The sequence below is a fragment of the Callithrix jacchus genome, chromosome 18 (assembly GCF_049354715.1).
Source record: "Callithrix jacchus isolate 240 chromosome 18, calJac240_pri, whole genome shotgun sequence".
Taxonomy (NCBI): Eukaryota; Metazoa; Chordata; class Mammalia; order Primates; family Cebidae; genus Callithrix; species Callithrix jacchus.
The window spans coordinates 7693431-7718519 of NC_133519.1; the positions used below are offsets into that span (position 1 = coordinate 7693431).

Consider the following 25089-nt stretch of genomic DNA (forward strand, 5'->3'; position numbering starts at 1 on the left):
GGTATTATTTCTTGGTAAAACACCAGAGTGCACACTGGCTCACAGAGATCAATTCGCTCACTTTTCAGTTTAAGCAAAGACAAGAAGTGATGATGAGAAATTCACTACGTAGCAACCAAAAGCACAAAGCTTTGTAAGTCTATTTTCTTGTAAAACTATCACTAGACATTGTGATGATGTATTGAAATCTGAAATACGATACTAACGAAGGAGAAATGCTGCTTGACTTAATGGGAATAATGGTTTCGAGCAAGAGTCCTGAATCTCCCTGGGTTTTCTGTTCTGATTAACTATTAGATGATGTTTCTGTATGGCGATTTATCTCAATACCAGCAATTAAGAAGCCAAAGCGGCAGGTTTCGGTCACTGTAGGCAACTTACATAAGGAAACTTACTGCTGGTCTCTTGTCACTAGAGGAGGTGGGTGAGAAAGTGACAAGAGACCAGCCGTAAGTTTCCTTAGTTAAGTTGCCTTCATTAAGTTATTGATGATAATAGATTCTGCAAAATCTTCACATTAACTTTGCTGGATTTTTTTTTTTTTTTGAGACAGAGTTTCACTCTTGTTACCCAGGCTGGAGTGCAATGGCGCGATCTCAGCTCACCGCAACCTCCGCCTCCTGGGTTCAGGCAATTCTCCTGCCTCAGCCTCCTGAGTAGCTGGGATTACAGGCACGTGCCACCATGCCCAGCTAAGTTTTTTATTTTTAGTAGAGATGGGGTTTCACCATGTTGACCAGGATGGTCTCGATCTCTTGACCTCGTGATCCACCTGCCTCGGCCTCCCAAAGTGCTGGATTTTAAAAGAAAGCATGCCACATGATGCATTGTGGCATGATAGACGAGAACAGATTCTACAAATATATTACCATCAAAAGAGAAATGTCTGTCGATATGAAAGGTATCATCATTATGTCATTTTGTGTGGACAGGGCTTGATGAATCTTTGGATGGTTATTTTAGTGCAAGAAAATTCACAAAGCTTCCTGCAGTTAGTACAGTAAAACTTTTTATTGTTTCTGGCTTTTGAATAATCAGAAGTGATCTAACCAAGAAATTAAAACAATCGAATTGCATTTGGACAAGCCTACAGATACACTGGGTTTAAGTAGTTGCAGCATGAATGTCTCACGATACTCAAGGAGTACACTAGCCTAGGTCATCATCAGCTTTTGATAGTTTGTATTTAGAATGTATGGAGCCCTGCACATGCTCAGCACTGCAGAAAACTTGGTGGCCTGTGAACTGATAGCCTTCAGTTATTTATCATCTCATTTTGCTTATCGAAGACTTGCCTGCAGTCCCCGTGGCTTTTCTTTTCACCAAGGGTTTGCCTTGGATGGACACAGACTCTGATGCTCTTCTTTTAAGACTATGATGGAAGGCACTCACGACTGAGTAGAGGGTGATTTTCTTCCGGAATGTGCCTTTGGCAAACAAAAGGACTAATGCCATGGAATGTTCTGAAGGTATCATCTAAGACCGCAGTAACCTTTTGTCTTTATTTTAAGTACTCTGTTCCATTGTGTGCCCTTGTATTTTGTGTCTCAATTTTTGGCTGACAAAATATAACCACTAGAACTGGAACAAAGCGTCTCTAGAGTTGGGCCCAATGCTTTTGACTTTCCTTAGTGGAAAGATAATTTTGTGTTTTGTTTTCCTGGACCTCGATCTTTCCATTGTAATAATATGTTGGATCAATTGATTCCTAAGGCCCCTTTTGTCTTTGGCATTCTCTGAGTCTACCATACAAGCTTTGGAGCAGTGGTTCTAAAGTTTTTCTACCAATGTCTCTCTGCCTCTCTCTCTCTCTCTCTCTCTGTCTGTCTCTGTGTGTTTTTGTGTTAAAATGTCTTCATGATATCAAGCTCTGAATGAATGTGGCTATAATTGATATGACAAATGAAGACATTATGCCTGTAAAGACAATTTCCAATTCGTTTTGATATATGAGTTAATTTATTATTTCCCCTTTTATTCAGCTTAAATATAGGGAAACTTCCCCTCTGAAACATGAATACAATGAGGTTTCCCTCTCAAGGTGTAGCCCTCCATGGGCCAGCTTCCGTTTGCCATCACGGCATTTCCCCAAAGTCTGCGTTTCTCTTGCTGGCAGATGACTGACTTCAATTACTCCCCTTTCCCCACTAATTTAGTGAGTGTTGCTTTCTTTTACAGCAGGACCCATGTGATATTCATCTTATTGGGCCTCCTCCTCCTCCCATGTCAAGTGTTTGCATATATAAGTTGAGCATCTCTAATCCTAAAAATACACGATCCAAAAGTTTCTGAGCACCGGCATGAGGGAAAATTCCACACCTGACTTTCATGTGACAGGTCACAGTCAAAGAGCAGTTGATTCAGCATCCCCAAGAGCAGAATAAAATTACCTTGAGATTATGGGTATAAGGTGTATTTGGAACATAAATGAATTTTACATTTAGACTTGGATTTCACCTCCAAGATATCTCATTAGGTATATGCAAATATTCCAAAATATGAAAAAATCTGAAACATTTCTGGTCCCGGGCATTTTAGAGAAGGGATACTCAATCTTCTACTAGGCATTCAGAAAATGTTGTTGAATTAAACTGAATTTCTGAAAGTTTCCTACCCCTGGCATCCTCCAGCCCTTCCTCTGGAGAAATCTTTCTGGACTAACTCAATTCAGACCTCGCATTCCCTGAATTTGCATTTTATAACACTTCTGTGCACATGGTTTGTATCGTATTAACTTGTGTAGTTATTTGTTCTTGTGATTCCTTTTGAATTATATGTGAAATGTAAGGGAAAGGTGTCCAGACTTGGAGTTAAGAAACTTGGTTTTCTTTTTCTTGTTCTTTTTTTTTTTTTTTTTTTGAGATGATGTCTTGCTCTGTTGCCCAGGCTGGAGTGTAATGGTGCGATCTCAGCTCACTGCAACCTCTGCCTCCTGGGTTCAAGCGATTCTCCTGTCTCGGCCTCCCGAGCAGCTGGGATTACAGGTCTATGCCACCATGCCTGGCTAATTTTTCTGTAGTTTTGTAGAGATGGGGTTTCATCATGTTGGCCAGGCTGGTCTCAAAGTCCTGACCTCAAGTGATCCACCTACCTCAGCCTCCCAAAGTGCTGGAATTACAGGCATGAGCCACCGCACCTGGCTGAAACTTGGCTTTTATCTCTGCTAATATGCTGGTTGAGTGACCAAGGACAGTCCATTCAACTTCCTAGTTTCAAATTTTTTAATCTAAAAGATGGAAGGAGAGGTGAGGCAGGAATGGATCAAATGATTCGTAGGGCTCTTTGTAACCTTAGCAGTTTGATTTTTGACATATTCATTCCCTGGCAAAATCACAGACTTCTCAAATGCAGAGAATTTCCTTTCTCTGCTATATGGAATATATACACTGCTTGACACAGATGGTACTTAATAAATGCTACCTTAGAAAACTGCTGTTCTACTCCTGCTACCAGGAATGTTAAACCTTACAGTGCCCCCTTACAGCCCGTGTCCCGAAGAGGCTCTCAGACCCACGCTGGGAAATGCTATTCCGGACCAGGACATCAGAAGCTGAGACTACTGGCACTCTGTATGAGTCACGAATAGGGGCACACCTAACAGCTTTGCCTTTTTAAGTAAATGTGTTTATGGTTTGTGCTGCTTTCCTCAGTAAGATCATTTCCTTGCAAGTAATGAGAGCTGTGTGTGATATGGTTGAAATCCTGTCCCTCGGCTGAGATGGAGAACTCACGTGATGCTGAGTGGGGCCCATTATCCCAACGGCACTCACAGGAATGCTAAGTCTGGTAAATATTAACTCAAACCACAGCGGCAGTTAGGAGGCAGCAAGCAGTCTCCCCACCATCCTGAACCTATCACTTTGGGGGTATTTTCTGATTTTGCTTTCCTTGGCTTGAGTGTTGTGTTTATTCCCCCTTTCATTCATTCGTCCTCTTCTCTTCAAAGGCAAAAACAAGACATTACATTTCCTCCATTCATCTCTGACTGGAAACTATGATGTTCTCATTCATTTCAGAGCAGAAGGTTTTCCCTCTTTTGCCTAAGCGATGTACAACATATTTTATTCATCCTCCCTGCCTCCATGCCACAGGCCTGAGCATTGGAAGAACTCTGCAGTCTTCCAAAGGTCTTGGGGAACAGACTTTCATTGCAGGCAGCTATGGATTGAATACGTGGATTGTGAAAGCACCTCAAAACCAATCCTGCGTGCTGGAGAAGCTTTGCTTGGCGAAGAGAAGCATATGATATTTTCCCATGTGGCAGGGAAAGGAGTGACAGACGAGATGGAAGAAAGCTAACACACATCTGAATGTACATAAGAAAAGACTTATAACTAAAAGGGAGGAGCTGTGGTTTAGATTAAAACCACAAAGGAAGTGAAGGACGTTACCACTTTCCTCTTTGTGGGTAGAAGATTCTCCTTTGGCTCATCTAATGGGCTCTGTGAGACTGAGTCTTCCTATAGGAACATGTTTATCCCTCCTACCCTTTCAGAAAAGCATAGCGCACAGTGGTTTGTGGTCTTAAAGACTTTAGACTTAATTTTGAAAGCATAAACAAGCCACAAAGCACCTCCATTTCTAATTCCATTGTCCCAAACCTGCTTCTCTTACTGTAAATAGAAAAGCAAAGAATTACAGCTCTCTGGGAAGTGAAGGAAAGGAAAAGCCCCTTTCCCAAGTCACCTGAGCCATTTCCCCACCTCACCTAAATTTTCCTTTGTTTTCCAGGCAGAGACTTTGTGGCTGTTTTGACTTAGCACAGGAAATTATTAGTAGCTCTTTTCCTCTAATAGCCACCATAATGGAGGACCTACTATGTGCTGGGTATTTCCCTTGTATTATCTCTGAACTTCCAAAACTTCTAAAGGATAGGTTTTATGACTACCATTTTTTTAAGTGAAAAAAAAACTGGGGCTCAGAAAAATCAGTTGCCCGGCACTGACCTTAAGCTTGTATCCAGGTATGTTTGACCGTAACACTGGTGCCCCTCCCTGCCTCTCCTTCAGATCTGACTTCACAAGTAAATTTCGGCCATCGATGTCACAAACTTGAAAGTGGGTTTGAAACCTGGCTCCGCCTCTAATTGTCAAGGTGACCCTGGGCAAATTATTTGACTCTGAAGTCTTAGTTGGTATGTCTTGTCCGGTATGACAGTTGCTTAGGTAACACTGGGAACAGGCTTTCTTACTGGCATCTTCTTAGAATTAAATGAAGCAACAGATGTAAAGACATGGCATATCATGTAAACTCCCAAATCATGTAACTGGCAAACAGTAAACTCCCAAAGTGACAGCCATGTGCTGATTGTGTATAGGTCAGGTTCTAGCCCAAACTATGAAACAGCTGAACTCTACTTAAGGGAACCCTCTGTTTTTGTAAACTCCCCATCCCCATTCCCATCACTCTCAGTTTCTAGAAAAATGCATCAAGGTGTAAGCGGCTGTGAACACTTGGAAAAGAGAAGTCATACTTCTTTGACAATAAAGCAAAAGAAGCAAGTGTTAGCTGTAGAACGTCATCCTTCGAACGTGTGAACGGAAGGTGGTGGTTTTGTCTTTTGTTTGGGGGAAGGTGGGTTGCTGTAGGGTAGGAAAAAGGAAACCCGCGAGCCCCCCAGCCACACTGTGCACAGGACCTACGGCAGCTCTTTAATCTCATGCCTCTTTTTCTGGATACATTCAGTGTAGGGTCACTTGTAGATTCCAGGTCTCAGCTGCTTTTGATCAGAACGCTTTTTTTTTCTTCCTGTGGTGATTTTGCACGAATTTTAGATGCTGGCGACTTTCAGTTGCCTGAGTCTGTTTTTCATTGCGGACATTTGTCAGGTTTTTACATCTAGGTTGCATTTGGAATGCTTTTCTTTTTGTCTTCTCTGGCGAGTCTATGTGAACTTCTGATTCTGGAGTTCTTTCCAGTTTATTTTAAACATAATATTTACATATTTTCACGATTACAAAATTAATAACTTTTCGTTGTGGAGAATTAGAACAAAAGAAGAAAACAATTTAATTACCCACAAACCCAGCATCCAGAGCACTTTTCACATGTTATTGCATTTCCTTCCATCTTTTCTCTATGCCTGCATATGTGCTTATCTATGTAAATTGTATGTATGTATATGTTTTGCAAAATTGGGAGAAGACCATGTATGCATTTTGTATCTTACTGTTTCATATAACTTTATATCGTGAGCATTGCTTGCATGTGATAAAATGATTCTGTGAAAGATTTATGTCTGCATAATATTTCATCGTATGAATGTACCAAGGTTTATTTAACCACTCCCATTCTGCTCTATGCTTAGATGTTTCTTTGTATAAATTTCTCTCCAAGTTTCCCCATTTCCTTTTGCTTTGTAACTTATTCCTAGAAACGGAATTATTAAGGGAATTAGGACCAAGAATATGACCATTTCATTTTGTATTTAAAAACGTATTTATACCTGGCTATTTTAATACAGACAGCCTGTGTATGGCCTTTTAAAAGCTTCTTGCTATTAGTGCCAAACTGATTTCCACAAATATTCCTCTAGTACAGGGTGGCAAACGAAGACCCAAAGGCCAACTCTGTCCTGTGGCCTGTTTTTGTGCAGCCTATGAGCTAAGGATGGTTTTTACATATTTAAATGCTTAGGGAAAAAAATCAAAAGAATAATACTGCATGACATGTGAAAATTATATGAAATTCACATTTCAGTGTCCATAAATAAAGCATTTCTGGAGCGAAGCTATGCCCATTAATTGACATACTGTCTATGGCTGCTTTCACCCTACAGTGGCAGAGCAAAGTAGTTGCAATAGACACTGTTGACCTGCAAATCCAAAAATACTTACATCTCCCTTTTACAGCAGTCATGTCCCAATCCCTGCTTTAGTACGAAATCCCACAAGCTGCACGTGAGAGTGTGCAGTTGACCACACACACGTTGACACTGAACACTGGGATGTTCTTATCCTTTGTTAATTTCAGCAAGTCAACAAATATTTGCCAAGTGTTGCCATGTGCCAGGCCCTGATGAAAACTACAATTAACTTAGTATTTCTTTGACTACCAGTTAGGATGAGTTTTTCCGTAAGTCCCCTGTAAAATGTTTTCTATGAATATTCTTTGTATATAAAATACTACATTTCAACTCAGGCATTTACATTTTTCATATCCCTTTGTATGAGCTCTTTACTAAGAATATTAATGTCTTTTCAGTCATTTGTTGAAATCATAATTGCTGGAAATATTTTGCTTTTATTGGATTGTTTGCCTGTTGTTTTTATTTTTAGATTTTTTATTTTTTGAGACGGATTCTTGCTCTGTTGCCCAGGCTGGATTGCATGGGGGCGATCTCATTGCAACCTCCACCTTCCAGATTCAAGTGATCCTCCCACCTCAGCCTCCCAAGTAGCTGGGATTATACACTTGTGCCACCATGCCTGGCTAATTTTTGTATTTTTAGTAGAGACAGAATTTCACCATGTTGGCCAGGCTGGTCTCAAACTCCTGGCCTCAGGTATTCCATCTACCTTGGCCTCCCAAAGTGCTGGTTACAGGCGTAAGCCACTGTGCCCGGCCTAGATTGTTTGCCTTTTAATTTTATGATTTTTTTTTAACATGGAGAATTTTACATTTGTATGTAGTAAAGTCTATTCAATATTTTTAAATTTTTATTTTAAGAATATCTTTCCCTGACCGGGTGCGGTGGCTCACACCTATAATCCCAGCACTTTGGGAGGCCGAGGTGGCTGGATCACGAGGTCAAGAGATCGAGACCATCCTGGTCAACATGGTGAAATCCCGTCTCTACTAAAAATACAAAAATTAGCTGGGCATGGTGGCGCGTGCCTGTAATCCCAGCTACATGGGAGGCTGAGGCAGGAGAATTGCCTGAACCCAGGAGGTGGAGGTTGCAGTGAGCTGAGATCCTGCCATTGCACTCCAGCCTGGGTAACAAGAGCTCCCCAAGTTCAGATAAATACTCGCCTTTATTTTCTTTCATTTCTTTAATGAATTCAGTTTTATATTTCCCTCTTTCATCCCTCTGTCGTTGCTTTTTCTCTAACTCTGGCCTACAGAACCTCCGGCCTTATTTGTTGTGTGGTATGAGATGAGGATCTTAAATGTGCTCCCAGACCGTAGAATAATTATTCCCATATATATTTTAATCCAGTTATCTGTGATGTCATCTTCACTAATTTCCAGTTATGTCTGGTGGTGCGCGTGTCTCTTGTTTTTGTTGATGATTCCTTGTGGATGTGTATCTTATTGTTCCTGACTAGGCCTACATTGAATACAGACTCTTGCTGGATTTTCAGATTTATATCTTGTGTGCGCCTCGCATGTACTACGCCTTTCCGACTGTGTATTTCAGTAGCATCTTTCCTTCTTTCGGTCAGTTTGTCAGGAATGCAGTAGAAGCTTAACTTCTAAAGTACACAAATGGTAAGGAACCTTCCTACGAAACAAGAGATGAGGGCCAGGGCCGGCCCTTGCACATAGGTGAACCATGAACTGTGGTGCTCATTCATAACCACTCCAGGTGACAAAGGCTTTAGCTCTGTAACCTCGGAGGTTGGAGGTTTTCTGGCCAAATAGCATCAACTGGCATAAAAAGAGCAAATCTCTGGACGGGGCTCCCAGAAGAGCTGTTACATGATGCACAGCCCCTAACCTTCTGTTAACGGCTCACCCCAACCCAACCTTGGTTCACAGTGGAGTTATTTCATTTACCAGGTGTGAAAATTGGATTTTACCACAGAGGAGGGGAGTTATTACCTATCAGGTCTGCTCTTTAGGGGAGCGGAGATTGTGGTGGGATTTATTAAAAGAGATTTGCTATGCATGGAACATATAATTAGAGATGTGTTCCTTTATAACTGGATTTGCAATCTTTGTCATTTTAGGAGTGCAGTCTTTGCTTTCTGTTTTTCTGACAACCTTCTTTTCCATGTAGGTTGCACACATCCTACCTCGGATCTGAATATTTTATATGGCACCATTCTGCCAAGAGACGGACCTCAGGGGTGTGACATGTGACAAACAGTACAGCTTGGGGGGATGGTGGGGACTGCCTGTAGTTTGGATGCTGATATTAGCCACACATGATGCTGAGGATGGAGAGGGGACGATGAAGTAGTTTTCATGTTAATTAATTGCTATGTAGTCCAGGCCTCGGTGTCACGGAGGCATTAGGGTCATTCTCAGACCCTCTGATGGGGTACTCTTGAAAATCGAGTTCAGATTTAATTACCTGTTGTTAGAGGATATATAAGACAGCCTCAAAGTTAGTATCTGGTTAACTACACCTGCTTTTTAAAAAGACACCTTGTTTATTATCATGGTGAACTGGGGGTGGCTGAATTTATTACTGTTTAGCATTTCTAGAACACTTTGTTCTTGCTGAGTGCTTTAAACGTATTTATGTATGTATATTGGTTGCTCTTCGCAGCGCTCCCAAGGGATGAGTGGGTGATAAGTTTTATGATCACCTGCTTTTCCAAGGAGGAAACAGGAGCTCCTAAGAAGAGAAGGGACTTGCCTGGGTTTATAGCTCAGAGCTCCTGCCACCTTGTTGGGGATAAATGTGATAAATTCAGCCCTTGCTCTGCCCACTCTCAGCCCAGGAGTACCCCCTGTGCTCCATCCCATATCCCACTGACTACGGTGGGATCCAAAATAAAAGCCATCACTATTATTGGCCTCTCTGTGCTGGGTACTTTACATCTCAACCGATCACCCTCCCCATAAAGTTGCCTTATTAACGCCTGCTTTTCTTTCAAAGGCTCTGCTGTTTTCCCCATCACCCGGCTCGGATCCCTGAAGTCAAGTGTGACTCAGCCTTTCCACCCACTTCAGTTGCCCAGGGAGCCATGTAGATTCTGCCACACAAACGTCTTACATTTGTCCCTTCCCTCCTCTTCCCCCTCCCACTTCCAAAATTCAGTCCTCACTACCCCCTATTTGGACTACTGTAATAGCCTTTAACTGGGTCTCCACACTTTCCATCCTAAGTCTGTCTGGTAAACCTTCCTCAGTAAGGCTCTGATAAATAGCACTCTCCCACTGGGTCCATTCTCAGGAGCCTTCCCATTTAAGTGCAGATTCTTACCCTGCACTCAGAGGTCATCTTCCTTTTTGGCCTTCTTGCCTACCAAGCCACTGAACAACTTGACTGCACATCAGGCGCTTGGCTAGCAGGCGCCTGCCGTGAGCGGTTCTGACCTGGCCTGTCTGCTCCGGGGCCAGGGGTCCGCCCTTAATAGGCCTCCATGTCATCCCACGCTCGGGACCCTCTGGACCACACACTGCTCTCGCGGGCTCTTCTTCTCAAGCTGGAAGTCTTCAGCCCCTGTGCCGGCTATGCTGTTCTTTTACCCTGAAACGCTATCTCCACCTGTTGAAATTTTTCTCATGCTTTAAGGCGCAGCTCAAATTTCTCCTTCGCGAACATTTTCTAGCTGTTACAAAGGGATAGGATGCAAACTCCTTAGCCTTAAATTTCAGATGCCCTGTTTTACAAATCCAGGCCCATCTCCTGCCTTCCTGCCTGGTTCCTCCACTATCCCTAAGCGCTCCCACCTCACCGAAATGGTTCTCAGCATAGGTCCTTGACACAGACTCGGCTCATATGTCACTTACTCCGTGCCACATTCATCACAACGTCAGTCTTTCTGGACTCTCCCCCGCCCCCAGAGCCGCTAAGTCACTCCCTCCTCTGTGCTCCCCCAGACTTTATCCGCCCAAGAGAGAACCCAACAACAGTATCTCGTGTTTATCTGTTTAACTTGAACACTAGGCCGTGAACTTGGCTCAGGCTGTGTTCTGACCAGCCCGGGGTCCACAGACAGTCAGTCCTTCTAGAACGCACGCAGGAATCCATCTCTTGCTGCCCAGCCGCCTCTCCCCCGGAACAGGCTTTGCTCTTGCACCTCTGCCGTTGCATTTCTCTTCCTATCTTTTCTGTACTTCTTTTACTCACCCTACTAGATTGCAAGCCCCTTGAGGGGAGAAACCTCGTGGGACGTTGCTCCCTATCCCCAAGTCTGGCTCCTTAACCATGGCAGGAGGTCAGTAAACGTTTGTTTAATTGCGTTGCAGGATGCTGTGCCCAGCTAGCTGCTAAACAACCTCGTTTAAGGGGTTAACTAATAACACTCAGAGAAGTTCTTCTCCTTAGGGGGCATTTGCATTTTAATGGGAATCTTAAAAACCCAAAGGAAATGTTCTCTAACGGTGAGATTTCAGGCCTTGTAGGAAGGCGTGCGTGCGTGCGTGCGTGCGTACATACGTCCGCGTGTGCGCGTGCGTGCGTGCGCGCGTGCGCGGTGTTTGATGGGGATTAGGGAAGAGCTCCTCCAGCCCAGGGGGGTTTAAACTTTTCTGTGCCCCCATGAGCAGTCTCATGAAACCTATGAACAGAGTAATGATTTTAGACACATAAATTACATAGGATTACAAAAATAGTTTATAATGAAATACAGTGATCTAAATATTAAAAACATCAAGTTTGTGATATAGTAATATGTGCCTCTTCATTAGAGCATTAACGAAAAAGTCTACTGGCAGATCTTATAATTATTGTAATGCCATAGTGATGACTGTAGGCGATATTGGGATATCTGTGATTCTGCGGGTTAAAGGGTTGTGAGCTGCTCATAGCACCTTGATCTGTTGCCTAGATGCATACTTGAAGGAAATGACAATTTTCAGCTAGAAATTAATGGAAGCAAAGATGGTTTTTTTCCTCCATCCAAGTTCTAGCCTTAGTTTCTGTTGCGGACCTGGGTTAAGAGGCCCTACTTTGCTGAAACCGGTGGTCCTGATGCCAGTGTCATTTCAGACCCTGGGCTTCCTTATCTACGCTCCAATACTTTGACCTTGAACTATCAGATCCTTATATTTTATCCTTTATTTAACAAAAAAGACAGTATGCATTTACTTTATTTACAGAAATATGAAATTAAGAGAAACAAAAAGGATTGTTTGGGTTCTCCTTCCATCAGCCAAGACGTCAAGATGTCAGACTTTGGGAGAAAGAGAAGCTCACTAGTTTCCTAGCCTGGGAGCACCCCCTCCCAGAAGTGCTATTTGTGGGGCGGGGTGGGGCCAGGCCAGAAGGAAGAGGAGGATTTGTCCCAAATTCAGAGGTGGAAAGCAGTTGCAGAGTTTACCTGAGAGTCTCTGCTGTCTCTTTCTAAATTCAGAAGTTAATATTGGGACCCAAGAGCGTGATTCTAGGGGTGGTCCAGCATCAAATTCAGCTTGGTGGTTAGTGACTAAGTGATATATTGCTTTTGAGACCCTGCACTCCCTAATGCTGATGTTATTTCTAATTTAGGTTAAAGTGTTTGTGCAGTTCTCGTTTTAGTCCCAAAGTACAGGGAACACATTCAATCCATTCCCAGTTATCTTTGTATATTTTAGTTATTTAGAGGCAATTTTTCCTCCAGACAGATTGACCCTACTGTTTGCCATGCCTCCAGGCTCACACCTCTGCTCTCAGCGGTTGCCTGCTTAGAGGATACCAGTGAATTTTACTATTAGTTGTATATAGTGTTACCAGGGTGAGCACCATATTAGCCCAGGCAAACCATCATCCAATACCCTAATGGTATTGACACTGAACACTTTTCCTTTGGTGAGCTCATTTATTTTCCTGGCTTCAGCTCTCACCTCTGCACCTCCAGCCTGCCCTCCCACCTGGCAAGACATATCCATTTTGGTGTTCAGTCACCCATAATTCTAAAACTTGACTCTCTTTCGTCCTTTACAAATCCATTTCACTTTTCTAAAATGCAGCTTTATTGAGGTATAATTTACAAACCATAAAATTTACCCATTTTAAGTGTATGCTTCAATGATTTTCTTTCTTTTTTTTTTTTTTTTTTTTTGGTAAATTTACAGTGTTGTGCAACCATCACTTAAAATCCACTTTTAGAACTTTTACTTTGCCCCAAAAAGATCCCTCTACCTATTTGCAGTGGATCCCCACTCCCACCCCACTAATCTCCTTTCTGTCTCTATAGATTTGCTTTTTCTGGATGTTTCATGTAAATGAAATCGTGCAATCTGTAGTCTTTTGCATCTGACTTCTTTCAGGCTTCTTTTGCTTAGCATAGTGATTTTGAGGTACATCATGGACTGCATATCAGCAGTTCATTTCCCATTGCTGAATAATATTTCATTGTATGGATAGACCACATTTTATTTACCCATTCATCGCTTGATGAACATTCAGATTGATTCTGCTTTTTGGCTACTGGGAATAATGCTCCTATGAACATTCACATACGATTCTTTGTGTAGACATACATTTTTATTTCTCTTAGATAGACACCCAGAAGTAGAATTTCTGAGTCACATGGTAAACTTATATTGAACTTTTTAAGAAACTGCTAAACGGTTTTTGAAGGTGACTGCACCATTTTACCTTCCTGCCAGCAATGTATGAAAGTGATAGTTTCTTCCCACTTTCACCAACACTTGGCATTATCTTTCATTTTTATTATGGCCATTCCTAGCTGATGTGTAGTGGTATCTCACTGTAGACCAGTGTCATTTTGTATTTTATTTTTATAGAAACAAGGTCTTGCCATCTTGCCCAGGCTGGTCTCTAACTCCTGGGCTCAAGCCATCCTCCTGTCTCAGCCTCCCAAAGTGCTGAGATTATCACATGAGCCACCAGCACATCTTCCCCAGTGTCACTTTTGAATTCCTCTCACTTCTGACCACACTGTCTCCACTTTCCACCAATTTTATGGCTAGAAAGCAAACTTACGCTATCCGTCTTTCTTCTTATATTTATATGCTGCAGAAGTAAGCTGCTACAGCCTTCTTCAGCAAGCAACCTGAATACCCACTTCTCCATTTCGCTTTATGCTGCCCTACCTGGATCTGCATCATTTCACACCCGAATTTCTGCCATTTTTTGGCTTCTCTCCTTGCCTATTGTAGCTCTTTCTTCAAATCTTCCATCCTGTAGCTGCAGATTAATTGTTAAAATACTTACATGAAAAGAGCATGCATGGATATAGAATCGGGGATCTGTGTTCTAGTCAGGAATCACCACTCATCGTCACATGACCTTGAGCTAGCCTTGTAACTTACCTGAGCCCAGCTCCTTTGTTAAGGTACTTAACCTCTCTGAGCCCCTGTTTTCTCATATGCAAATTAAGGATAATTATAGAACCTTTCTTATAGACTTATTATATAATGCATGCAAAGCCCTTAGCACAGTGCCCGGATGTATGAAGAGCACTCAATCAGTTCTGGCGAATGTTGTTATTTTAACGACTATTATGACTATTATTATTAATCATGATGATGGGAGCAATCTGCTAGGCCTATCAGACGGCTGTCATAAGGATCAAGTGTGGCTGTGAATATAAAAAATGCCATGCGAATTGCAAGGGTGTTATTTTTACCAGGCTTTTCCCTTGCATAAGGAGAAAGTCAGGGCAGGATAGCAGCAAGAACACAGGCTTTGCCATTAGCCTGGCATTCAAATCTGGGCTGTGTTTTTTAACTGTTGCAAGGCTTGGACAAGTCATGTACCCTCTCCATTTTGGTTTTCTCACCTGTAAAATGGGTACAATTATAAATCACATTCAGGATAATGCGGTCAGGATTGTGCCTATTCCATAGGCAATATTCTGTAAACTGTAGCTTTTTTAGAAAAATAACTCAGTGTATTCTTCTTGTATACTTTCTCTAAATTATATTCTTCGTAATTAATTCCCACTTTATTTATCTCTCTGTATTCCACACTGATCCCAACACACGCATTGAGGAGAGGCTATAACGTGGAAAGATGACACCTTCTCACCTCAGGCTGCCTCTGCTTTTCATCTCAGGTCCACCACTCTCTAGACACACAACTCAGCACAGTTATCTTACCCTTCTAAGTATCTGGCTCCTCAACTGCAAAACAGTCGAGGAGGAGCAAATCATACCTCATGGGGTGATTGTGTATATAAACAAATAAGATCATAGAAAGTCTTTAGCCGGGCGCGGTGGCTCACGCCTGTAATCCCAGCACTTTGGGAGGCCGAGGCGGGTGGATCACGAGGTCAAGAGATCGAGACCATCCTGGTCAACATGGCGAAACCCCGTCTCTACTAAAAATACAAAAAATTAGCCGAGCATCGTGGCGCGTGCCTGTAATCCCAGCTACTCAGGAGGCTGAGGCGGGAGAATTGCCTGAACCCAGGAGGCGGAGGTTGCGGTGAGCCGAGATCGCGCCATTGCACTCCAGCCTGGGTAACAAGAGCAAAACTCCATCTCAAAAAAAAAAAAAAAAAAGTCTTTAGAATAGCTTGGCACATGCACATACTAAATACTCAGTGAACAGCGGCTGCCATTATGTTTGTTCCCAATCACCTTTCCCACTGTCATTTTCTGATTCACTGCCCCCACATATGCCATGCTCCTTTAAGACTCTGGCTTGGCTCCTTGTCTCTCCCTCCTGGTCATCCTTCCCTCCTGGAACTGCCCAAATGCTATTCTTCAAGGCCAGTTCAGCTTCTGATCCTTCACAAAATCATCACACACTACTGCAGATTCTAATCATTGCTTCCGGTCCCGCCCTCCCACTCCCGGGAAATCTGTGGTTTGTGTCCTGTCTGTAATTCGGTTTAGGAATTAATGATGAAGCATCTTCTGTTGTCGTTGTTTCCTCAACTGGACTTGAAGTTTCCTGAGGAGGGGCATTTATTCAGCTTCTAATGAAGCTGCTTGGTTTGGCACTAGACACATAGGAGGTGCTTATTAATGCCTGACTGATAATAACTTAGAAAGCAAACATGTAAAAGTCATTATGAGATGTTACAAACGGGTTCCTTAACCACCTGGATAGTGTCCTAAGTGACTGTGAATCAGGAGTGATCCTGAGCAGTGTTATTACAAAACACCAGCACAGAGAAAAGAGTGGTTGACGCAGAACCCCAAAATCAAGGTCAGCACTGTTTCAGTTAGCAAAGCCTGTCTTTACTGGCACAGATGACCTTGTTTTTGTTTTCCTCGTCACTTCTTGGCATCTCTTGCCCATCTCAACCTCTTCTCTCAATCCCAGCGGACTTGCTGCCCTCAGAAAGCCCTCTGAGTATCTTTCCTTCTCTCTTGAGTTTCGGGGGAAAGTTCTCTAAGCTTCAGAATTAGCCTTTCCTGTCTTTCCCACAATATCCCCTCAGTGCAGTTAGCAGTTACGGAGGATAGAGGTCTGGCCAGATAGCATGTTAAAATGAAACAGGGCTAACCTTCTATTGTGTTATCCTCCCAAGGGCTGGGGGAAGTGACATCTTAAATCCAAACTATGCATTTCTAATGGCAGAATTTAAAAGGATGTGTCAGGAGAGTTGAAGAGATACCAGTAAGTGAGGCTGGGTATGAGGATGAGTGAGGTATTGAGGGGACAGCCTTTTCAGTGTCCCTGAAATCTCCCCACAGGCCAATTCTATTTTGGACAATCCAGAGACGACCGAATGCAATAATAAGAACCAACATTCATCGGGCTCTTAACTATGTGCTAGGCACTATTTCTCCATGTCTGCAGTCACTCATTTATTCCCACACTACTCTGGGAGAAAAATACCTATTATCAGTACTCCACTTTACGGGGTGGGGGACCCTAGAGAGGTTAAGTAATCTTTCCAAGTTTATATAGCCTGCTCGTGGTAGAAGTGGGATTCAAAATCAGGTGGTTTCCACCCAGAACTGGCTTTTTGAATCCTGTGTTCCCCCTCGTAAACATTCTGGGATAACAGAGGAACAAAAATCATGAGAAACAAACCTAGATATTATCATTATTACCATCGCCATCATCATCACAACGGACAAGTTGCTGTCCCTGGTGTGTGCAGGGCACTGCATGAAGTGTTGAAAAGACAAAGAGGCACCCGGCCCCACTGCATGCTTGAATCAGCCTGACCCTCAGATTGCCTCAAATGCCTCCACCTCCATGAAGCAGTTTCTGTTCATCTCTTTCCCCTCAAATAATGTATCCCCTCTGATTGCTCGTTCACTTTTTACTTCTTCTCTGCCATTTATTTACTACCTTTTATCTTGCATTGTGGTTATATATACACATTGTCACACATCTGAGCCTTTGCACATTGCTGAGTCCTTTGCCTGGCTGACTTGTAGACATTCTTTAAGATTCCACTCAGGTCTTATTGCATTCTTTGACTCTCCTGTCTGGACTGGATACCTCTCTTCTGTATGCCCCAAACACTTGGTATGTATTAATATCATCCCACTTATTATAAGTGATTATAAGTGTTTACTTGTCAGTATGTTTAACAAGCTAGATCCCAGATCGCAACATCAGGGGAGTTAAGTTATACGTTTTTGAATCTTCAGCATTTTGCACAATACCTAGCACATGGTAGGCACTTAGTAAACTCTTTTTCCCTTTTTAATGAATGAACCCTCCATACAAATCTGATTACACTTTGAAAACAGAATTGAATGTCTGACTCATTTCTGGTATCCCCCAAGATGCCCTGCACTTAGTGGATGCTCAATAAATATTGCAATGAATAAATAATGGAAAAACGAAAGAGATGTGAGATTCTGCTCTTGGGATATGGGGGAAGAGTGGCACCTAGAGGAAAAGTTTGCATATCTAGGCTACGTTTTTAAGTTGATGATAATAAACATCTACCACTGAAATAGATGAGAAAGAAAACATTGTTTTTGACTACAATTACTTGACTACAAAAATATAGTTTAATATCTAAACCCAGGTCCATATGACTCTCAAACCAGTATTGTTTCTGTTATACAACATTGTTGTGATCTTAAGGTAGGTAGAGGGGCCTCTTCGGTCCAGAAGGACCAGTAGCGCTTAAATAATTAGAAAGGAATAGACACTGCATGAACTATGTAAAAAATGGTGGTATATGTAACCCCTTTTTAAAGAAAGATCTATCCGGGAAGAGCATGTAGAATTGACTGATGAGGGGAGAGGCTGGATGCAGGAATATCTATGGCAACAGTCTCATTGTGGAAACAGAAAACAAAAAATTGATTTAAGGAGGAATTTGTGGACACTGGTGATGAGAAGAGACAAAGACAGAAGATGTGGAGTCAGGATTACCACAAAGTTTTGAGCCTAAGTGAAAGATACAGGGAATTCAAAGGAGAGACTTAATTTTGACAGACGGTGAGTTTGCTTTGTAACATGTTAAGTCCCTCTAGATGAGCAAGCTGAGTAAATAGAAATTCAGGATTAAGTTCAAGAGAGGCCTGAGCTAGACCTGGAGATGGGCTGGTCATAGCTAAAGTTCTTTAAACTTCAAAGAATTGATAGCTGAAGTTGGCAAAGTGAAATGACTTTGGGAAAGCTGGACAGACAAAAGATCAAAGAACCAAGGACTTTAAAGGACATCTACAATCAGAAGACAACGGGAAGAATTTAAATCAGTAAAGAAGACAAAACTGTAATATCATCACATCTTGGAATTAACAACTAAAAAGAGATTCAAGGAGGAAAGGATATTCATTACAGGAGTTTGGCAATTAGGTTTGGCCGTATTGGACAGAGCATTTTGGTAGAATGGTTGGGTTAATTACAGAGGAGGAAACACAATTGTTGTGGCAGAGAATGTAGGTTGCCCTTTGGATAAATTGGGAATAAAAAGAAAGGGGAAAAAAGGAGTACTAATGTAAGAAAAATTTTACTGAAGATTTCCAGCAAAGAGTAGAAGCCAATGGAAGGGAGAAGAGTGAGCGAGACACTTCAGGGTGAGAGGAGGGGACCAGGTTGGTCTTGCACTATAGAAGAAGTTTGGGGCCGGGCACGGTGGCTCAAGCCTGTATCCCTGCACTTTGGGAGGCCGAGGCGGGTGGCTCACGAGGTCAAGAGATCGAGACCATCCTGGTCAACATGGTGAGACCCCGTCTCTACTAAAAATACAAAAATTAGCTGGGCATGGTGGCGCGTGCCTGTAATCCCAGCTACTCAGGAGGCTGAGGCAGGAGAATTGCCTGAACCCAGGAGGCGGAGGTTGCGGTGAGCCGAGATCGCGCCATTGCACTCCAGCCTGGGTAACAAGAGCGAAACTCCATCTCAAAAAAAAAGAAGAAGTTTGGAGAAAATTTGGAGTAACTGCTGTGAGAAGTGATAGAGACAACAACGAGGATATATAAAAAGATTACAACGTGATAATAAAGAAGTTCTGTCGTTACCTGAGTTTTGCTTGGCATCCATTTTATTGGCTTCATGCTTTTTCTAACAATGTCTGGTTGATCAGATGTCAGAAAAAGGAAGTTTAGGTACATCTTAGCATTAGGAATTTCCATTGCCAGCATGGCGGATGCTCAAGGATTCCGTGGACACCACGTGGCCAGTGAGTACAACCTGAACGCAAACCGTGAAGGTGAAATCAAGGCTGAAATAGTTGGGTAGTAATTCTAGAGAAACTGGGAAGATGTTGATTGTGTGAAGTAGGAAGAGTCCAGTAGCAAAGGCCGAAGTCAGGAAAAACGAAATAGATCATCTGGAGGGCAAAATTCCTAGGGAAATGTCTAGGGGAATGAAACAAAATGAAGGAGAAGGAACACCCAGAATTATTGTTGGGAAAGCAGTATGTATAAGAAATGAGGTTAGGTGCGGTGGTTTATGCCTATAATTCCAACCCTTTGGTAGGCCAAGGCAGGAGGGTTGCTTGAGGGTAGGAATTTGAGACCAGCCTGGGCAACATTCTGTTTTTTCAAAAAGAAAATAATTTAAGAATAAGAAATGAAGTAAGAAATTAGTGGAAACTGAGGAGGAAAAGAGAAGTGGGATTCTAAGGATGGACGTGAAGAACTGGTACAAAGACCAAGAGATTTGGAGAGAAATGGTCAAAGCATGTGGAACACGTAGGTTGTCCCTTGGTAAGGCATGATGGACGATGGTTAAACTGGAAAAATGGGGAAGCATCGGGATCATCATGTCAATCATGTAGAGCTCAGAAAATGGCAGGCAGAATGTCACAAAACTTGAATTTTAGAAGGTAATCAAAGTAGGAGGCACAACCATATAAGTTTGAGCATGGAAAAAAAGGGGACGCGTTGCTGGTGCCTTCTTGTGGGATGTGAGTGTCACTTCAAAGCTTCATGAGGATGGTGCCTCTGATTCCCAGGTTGTGGAGAGCAGGTTTGTGGTGACAGAGAACAAGACTCACGCTCTCATCGACTGCCAAGGGCCCCAGGTGAAGCTGCAGGAGGAAAGGAAGTGGGAATATTGATTTCGACCTAACAAAGGAGACAATTAGTCCTAAATTTTCCAGCCAGGGATGAAGCTCTGGGACTCCCCCACTGACTTCAGTAGACTGGTGAAAGGTGGGATAGGGAGATTTGTTTCTTTTCCTGGGAAACCTAAAGAAGAAATAATTTCCTGGCCATGTTATTTCAGCACTGGGGCACAGCACTGTGAGAGTGAAGAGATTAGATTGACTTTCTAATGGTTACATGCTGTTCCATTCTAACCCTTCATTTTCAGTCATTAGTGACTCTCTTGGTGGTGTTCCTTTGGAGCTGAAATTCACCAGTTTTGGTGAACAATGAGGTAGATGAATCGGTAATAAATATTACTAGTACAAGCAGCAGGAACCTATGGACAAGCTGAGGGCCTCGACCAAGGCAGGAATTTGTTAGGCCCTCATAACCCTGACACCAGCTGGATGAGTGGGCTCAACTTTTCTTAGTCTTAGTTTCATCATTTTTTTTTTTTTTGGAGATGGAGTTTCGCTCTTGTTACCCAGGCTGGAGTGCAATGGCAGGATCTCAGCTCACCGCAACCTCCACCTCCTGTGTTCAAGCAATTCTCCTGCCTCAGCCTCCCGAGTAGCTGGGACTACAGGCGCGCACCACCATACCCAGCTAGTTTTTTGTATTTTTAGTAGAGACGGGGTTTCCCCATGTTGACCAGGATGGTCTTGATCTCTTGACCTAGTGATCCACTTGCCTCGGCCTCCCAAAGTGCTGGGATTACAGGCCTGAGCCACCGCGCCCGGCCAGTTTCATCATTTCTAACATAGATTTTCAGATTCTCTCCCACAATCATAACTATTGTTAGGAATGAACAATCATTGGAATTTAGAATACTGCTGTGGAGTCTTGGACTCAAATTCTAGTCCCTAAAACTGAGCATAATCTTGGCAAATCGTTGAACTTCTAGGCCTTAGAATTCTGTAAGATAGGATGGAATTCCTTCCAATCCTAAAATTTAGGTGTAAGATTATTCAAGAGCTGAGGAAACAAAAGCACTTGTTGCCTCAACTTGAAAGTGGAGTTTGCAGGTGGAAAAACTGGAAGCAAACCTAACATAAATGCTATGATTAGCTGAAGAACTGGGAACTGAAACCTAGATCATCTATGTTTGCAGCACACCGAGGGCTCATCATTGTGAGAGGAAATTTCAGTAACTGAGAAAATCAAAACCAAGTCTCTTTCGCATCAAAATCCTTTATTTTTAGTAATTTTACCATTTGGGTTAAAAAAATGATTTCTTATCTTAAAATTTCTAGAGTAGCAGTAACAGTTTGAAGCTTTTATTCACAGGACGCTTTTAAAAAATCATTTCATTATCCATTAATGTTTATGTACATACAGTGTGTTAAATCCTTATACACCAAAATAGGATTCTTTCTCAACTGACATGAAAATGCATACAAGATAGAAAATTCAGAAGACAAAAATTCTAGTAAAATAAACTATTTAATAGAATAAATCCTATTTTAAAACCCATTTCTATCCCATGTGCTATGTAGCTAAATTCTCATTTCTATGAGACCTCTAAGCTTTAGATTTCATGACTTTTAGCATGCTTAAATTCTCAATATTCTTATTCTTTTACCCTAGTGTTGTCTGTTTAATATTCATTTGCACTTTTCTTCTGATTCAGTAATAATTTTGAACTTTGATACATATGGCTGCATGAGGGCTTAATGCTTAGTAAAATGGCTCAGACTTTCTTTTAACATGTGTATTATTGTTATAATGAGTTTGTTTTGAGCTTGCTGAGCAGAGGTGATCTGGTCTGGGACACCCCCACCAGGACAGAGCTTATTTTGGTAGTGTTTTTCTCTCTCTGTTTTTTTTTTTTTTTGAGACAGAGTTTCGCTCTTGTTACGCAGGCTGGAGTGCAATGGCAGGATCTCGGCTCACCGCAACCTCCGCCTCCTGGGTTCAGGCAATTCTCCTGCCTCAGCCTCCTGAGTAGCTGGGATTACAGGCCCGCGCCACCAGGCCCAACTAATTTTTTGTATTTTTAGTAGAGACGGGGTTTCACCATGTTGACCAGGATGGTCTGGATCTCTTTACCTCGGGATCCACCCGCCTCGGCCTCCCAAAGTGCTGGGATTACAGGCTTGAGCCACCGCGCCCGGCGGTAGTGTTTTTCTCTTATAGATAAAATCTGAGTTCCTTCTTTCTACCTACATTAACAATTCCAAATATTCCTTGCGTATTTCTGATTTGGTTGTCTTTTCTAATACCGTAAGAAAAGTCCGTAAGTCCATACCTGACTTTTTCCTCCTGCCTTCCTTCACAGGGGTTCTTAGCTATGTTAAATCAAATATTCTATGCCCAGAATTTGGCAAAAGGCATTTCGTTCATTATTTTCTATTTGGAATCCTTCAAGTGATCTTGATATTGTCTATACCCACTGTGCCTTTCTCCATGACAGAAGACAAAGAGAAAATACCCTGCCCCAGTTCTTCATAGGATCTAAGCAGGAGAGACAGGGTGTAGACACTTACATTGACCAGTTAAGAGTTTTCAATGATTTCGAAAGCAGCTTTATCATTTAGGGCTCTCTTGTACCATCCTTTACAACTAGCACCATTCCTTAAAAGGTTGCCCAAGGAAGGTTTCCTTTAGCAAGGGAAACTGACACAGGAATGAGTACCCTGGTTAAAACCATGGGTGACAGAAGCAAGGGCAGAAGATATATCTTGTTCTCCTGGCCATATTGCCTTCATCTGTCTCCAGGGAGAACACGCAATACATTGTAACATGGGCAGTCTTCACCTAACTGATTCGGAAGAGCTGCGGGGTCGGTGCACACAGTTGCAGAAGCACAGGCACGAGTACAGAGGTGACAACAGTGTATTTTGGGGAGGGTGCGGAGCAGACAGGTCTGTAATAACGGTTGTTCACCGCAGCAACCGGGCCACACAGATAAAGCAGGGGTAGCTCGAATCCGAGCTTTGATTCAGCAACATGCTCTAACCATGCAGCCGTCATTTTTCCTTCTGAGAAAAAGTGTAACCTAATGGGCTACCCTCTCATGACAGCGCCGGGACCCCCGGGCTTTGAGCCCTCTAGGGCAGAAGTCGTCCGAACAATCAGGGGAGCTACCCCAGCTGTGAAGCGACGTGAGGTCCTGGGCAGAGGTGCCCTCTGTGGGCACCAGGCCGCGATGCCTGAGCCAGGCTGGGCCGGGCCCGAGGTGGAAGGAGACCCTGCGCCCGCAGCGCACCGGCGGGACCCCTGCGCTCCGCAGAGGGCGGCGGGTGGGGACGGCTCCCCTGCGAGGGGCGAAAGCCGGCCTCGGCCAGGCGGGGCAGACTCGGAGGTGGGGAGAAGAGACGGGAAAGCACGGCGGAACTGCGTCCTGGAGGTGTGAGGAGGTGGCCTTGGAGGCTGAGGGCTAGGCCGGGACCTGGGACGCAGGGAGGAGGGAGGGAAAGACCTGCTCCTCGATTCCTTTCTGTCAAAGATGGCCAAATTCCACGCTGCCCTTCCCCCTCCGCGCCTTTCCTAGCCCCCGCCTTGGTTGCTCCCAGGGCTGCGCGAGGCGCCGGGGAGGTCCGGGAGAGCGCGCGCGTGGGGAGGAGGGGACGGGAAGGGGAGACCCTCCCGGGCTGCAGCTCCCGCCCGCCGGCCCCTGGGGAGGCTCTGGAGCTGGGGACCAGGGCTCTGCCGCTTTAAGCTAGGGAGTGACGGTTCGGGGGCGGGCCCTGGCGGGCGTGCCTATGCAAACCAGGAGGTGGTGCCGGCGGTGGGCGGGTCCGTAGTAAAATATAGGGGCGGGGAGGCGGGGGGTGCGGCTGCCTGGTGGGCGGGGCCTCGCGGGGAGGCGGGGGCGGGAGGAGGCCGCGACGGGTTGGTACCATCGCGCGCGTTCGGGGAGGGGGACGAGTGACTTTCCCTGGAGGGGCGGGCCATTCCCGGCGGTGGGGCCGGACGCTGGGGAGGGGCGGGGCGGGGCGGTCCTGGTTGCCCGCGGGCGGGACGTCGGGCCGCGGGGAGGGGCACCCTCCGCTCGCGTCCAAGGCGGGGCCGGCTGTACCTTTCGTGGCGCGGTGCGGCGGGGGAGGGCCGAAGGGAGGGAAGGGGCGGGACCGGGAGGGGGGAGCCGGAAAGGGGGAGGCGCCGGCGGACAATGGAGCCTATGTGTGCTTGCGGGAGTGGGACGGCGCCGCCGCCGCCGCCGCTGCCGCCGCCGGGGGGAGACGCTGCGCCGCCGCTGCCACTGGCCCCGGCCCCGGCCCCCCGGGGCTGAGAGCCGCCCGGGACCTAAGCCCCCTCCCCTGCTCCGCGCCTCCTTTCCCCTCCCCCACTCCTGCCTCCGGGGTAAGCGGCACCTGGGGGAGGGGGAGGGGAAGGGCCGGAGCCGGGGGTAGTGGGGGCCGGGTCCGCGTCCGCGTGTTCTGAGCCGGTTTGGGGGCAGGGGCAGCCACAGCCGCGCAGAGCAGGGAGGAGAGGGGCAGCAAAGGGGCGGGGGCCAGGGTTGCGGGTTTAGTGAGTCGAGTCTGGAGGAACCTGTGGGGGGAGGTGGGGGTGCTTCACGGGCGTTGGGGACAGACGGGGGCATCTCTCATATTTTTTAGAGGTTGTGTCCCAAGCTGTGCTTGGAGACGTTAAACGAGGAGAGTGAGGACGGTCCCAGGGTCCTGGGAGGCAGGGGTGTTGGAGGGCGTTGGATGGAGAGCTAAATAAGGGAATTGGGACTGAGTTTGATGGGGTCTGTAAGACCCCTGAGATGGATAGAGGTAAAGGGGACTTCGCAGCCCAGTGACTTGTTGAAGGGTGGGGGGAGGTGGAAGCTGAGAAGAATGTATGAGTGGTTAAGGGCCCAAGCAGGTGAGTTGGTGATGTCTAGGTCACTGA

General features: G+C 44.5%; 2 protein-coding genes across 19 annotated transcripts in view; both read left to right on the forward strand.

The window, feature by feature from the left end:
• The window catches only part of BCL9 (BCL9 transcription coactivator), a 91000-nt gene that overhangs the window by 39545 nt on the left and 26366 nt on the right, over positions 1-25089 (forward strand). For 7 of the 14 annotated variants that reach the window (XM_078355249.1, XM_078355256.1, XM_078355248.1 and 4 more), the window contains exon 1: positions 24337-24552. The exons of the other annotated variants lie outside the window; for them this stretch is intronic. The gene's annotated coding sequence lies outside the window, so the exon portion shown is untranslated. Of the gene's footprint in view, positions 1-24336; positions 24553-25089 lie in introns of those variants that run through there. 14 annotated transcript variants of the gene reach the window in all.
• The window catches only part of LOC128930109 (uncharacterized), a 76328-nt gene that overhangs the window by 39545 nt on the left and 11694 nt on the right, over positions 1-25089 (forward strand). For 2 of the 5 annotated variants that reach the window (XM_078355263.1, XM_078355261.1), the window contains exon 1: positions 24337-24552. The exons of 2 other annotated variants lie outside the window; for them this stretch is intronic. The gene's annotated coding sequence lies outside the window, so the exon portion shown is untranslated. Of the gene's footprint in view, positions 1-23378; positions 23597-24336; positions 24553-25089 lie in introns of those variants that run through there. One more of the 5 variants, XM_078355264.1, reaches the window with a different exon arrangement.